At 39.2% G+C, this 2299-nt stretch overlaps 1 protein-coding gene across 2 annotated transcripts in view; it reads right to left on the minus strand.

Moving 5' to 3' along the window:
- LOC106868310 (protein PFC0760c) overlaps positions 1–2299 on the minus strand; it is a 54779-nt gene that overhangs the window by 48496 nt on the left and 3984 nt on the right. The window contains exon 2 of one of the 2 annotated variants that reach the window (XM_052970892.1): positions 82–149. The exons of the other annotated variant lie outside the window; for it this stretch is intronic. The gene's annotated coding sequence lies outside the window, so the exon portion shown is untranslated. The remainder of the gene's footprint in view (positions 1–81; positions 150–2299) is intronic. 2 annotated transcript variants of the gene reach the window in all.

A 2299-nucleotide genomic window follows, 5' to 3' on the forward strand; every position in this document is an offset into this window, starting at 1 on the left:
CACACACACACACACACACACACACACACACACACACACACACACACACACACACACACACACACGCATACACATACATACGTGAGCGTGTCTGCGTTCGTGTATGTCTTCTTCCGCCATTTGACAAATGTAACTTTGTGACCCAATAACTGAAATAAATGAAAGATAAAATATAACTTTATGAATAAATTCCTCTTTATCTTTCATTGAGTTAACTTTCATTAACAATAAAAGTAAAAAAGCTGCTTTTGTTCTTATAAGATTATTCTGAGAATCCGTTTTCAGTCGCGATGACTGTTTCAATGCAAGAACAAAGTCATTGACATTCCTGCACTAAACGGTCCTTATTCACTTCGGACATCATCTGGACAATGGCTGCCTTTTGTGAAGCTACGGTATTTCGAAGATGTCAATTAATCTCCCTTTTAACAACATTCCAAAAGGAGTTGTCCATGAGATTTAAATCTGACGTGGCCACAAGTTTCGTCTTTCATGATTGTAAAGGTTGTCTGATATCCATTCTTGGGTTACGTGAGCGTTGTGAGAAGTTACTGGGGCTTGTTTAAACACGTATGGCCTTCCAGTGAGTTCTTCATATATCCAGTGCTTAACAATTGTCTGCAGCATCTCACCGTGTCCAGCAGCATTAATTCCTAGATCTTGTGGAAAGATGTGAGATGGCATGACATGACCTTCGTTACTCACCATTCCTAAGGCCATTATACTTACTGGAAACGTACTTTTGCATCTTTCTGAGAGCATCGGAATGATCTGCAGATAACCGTTTGCCATTTTTCCTGAATGAATTTTAGTTTCGGTCGATGACTTTTTCATCGGAGAAGAATGAAAACATGCCATGTTCGTGAGGGGTTTTAATATTGTTAAGTAACTGCTTGGCACGATCAAGCGGTTTTCTGGTGTCTTTGCAGACATGAATTAGCTTCTCAGTATATACGACTTTTAATGATTATCTTCGAGCATCATAGTTCTGAAGTTCATTGGCGATAGCTTTCATTAATTTTCCAGGATCCGTACCTATAACGTTTTGAATCCGTTGGATGAATTGCGGTGTTCTTATAGAGTCTGAACATTTAGAACAGTGCTGCGCAACCGGTATGCCGCGAGGTGTACCGCACTGTGACCTGAATATAATTTTTTCCCCCTATACTCTTAGTTAAGCTTTTAGTTCAGGTGAGCCGCTGAATTTTGAAAAGAACATCATAAGTATACCGCAAGTGAAAAAATGGTTGGGGAGCACTGGCTTAGAATATTTGTTTCTTTTTGATACAGCAAAAATATTCACGACAGAGACATACAGCCCCCACCCCGAACTTTGTATACGAAAGATCTGGTAACATTTAGAGAGTTGGAAATTTCTAAATCGTTGTATTCTGCATTTATGACAACAATAACTGCGTGTCTTTTCATTTTTTTTGCCTTAACATTTTAGTTGGCCTCGGGGGATCTGGAAGAAATAAACTCCTTTTAATTGTTTTAAAGAGACTAATATAATAATAATAATTAATTATTCCACATGAATGCTTATATTGGATTGGCAACTAAGTTCCCGCCGTTTTTTAAAAATTTAAATTTTTAAAAGGTTTAATAAAAAAATAACAACTAATTAATCAATAATGTATTCACTCTTGTTGTTTACAACTTCTTCCCAACGTTCAACAAGATTTTCAATACCCCGTTAGTAGAAATCACTTGATTTCGACTAGAAAAATTGATCCAACCAAGTTTTCAATTCTACATCAGTATTGAACAAAACTCCGCGCACAGCATTTGAAAGAGATCGAAAGAAGTGGAAATCCGTTGGTGCCAAATCAAGAGAGTGCGGCAGGTGTGGCAGCACTTCCCAGCCATGCGTTTGAATGGCTTCCTTGGTCATATTGGCGATATGAGGGCGGGCGTTGTCGTGCAGTAGAAGAACTCCATGCTGCCAATTAGGTCTTTCTCTTGGATAGCCGTGTTGAGTTGTTCCATCTGTTGAACATAGAGTTCTACGTTGACCGTTTGATTCCGTTCAAGCAATTCGTAATGGATAATCCCTTTCCAGTCCCACAATACGCACAACATCGTTTTACGTGGATGAAGATCTTGTTTCACGCGCGGTGTCGCTTGTTTACCGTGGCTAAGCCATTCCTTACACTGCTTCATATTGATGTACAGGTACCATTTTTCGTCGCCAGTAACGATTCGGTAAAGAAATCGTTGCTTGTGTCCATGAGTTGAGCGGTAACGAGCAAGCAAACCAGCGGAGATTGTGGCTCGTTGATTTTTGTTGTCACTTAAA

This window comes from Octopus bimaculoides, chromosome 9 (genome assembly GCF_001194135.2).
Source record: "Octopus bimaculoides isolate UCB-OBI-ISO-001 chromosome 9, ASM119413v2, whole genome shotgun sequence".
NCBI classification, from domain to species: domain Eukaryota; kingdom Metazoa; phylum Mollusca; class Cephalopoda; order Octopoda; family Octopodidae; genus Octopus; species Octopus bimaculoides.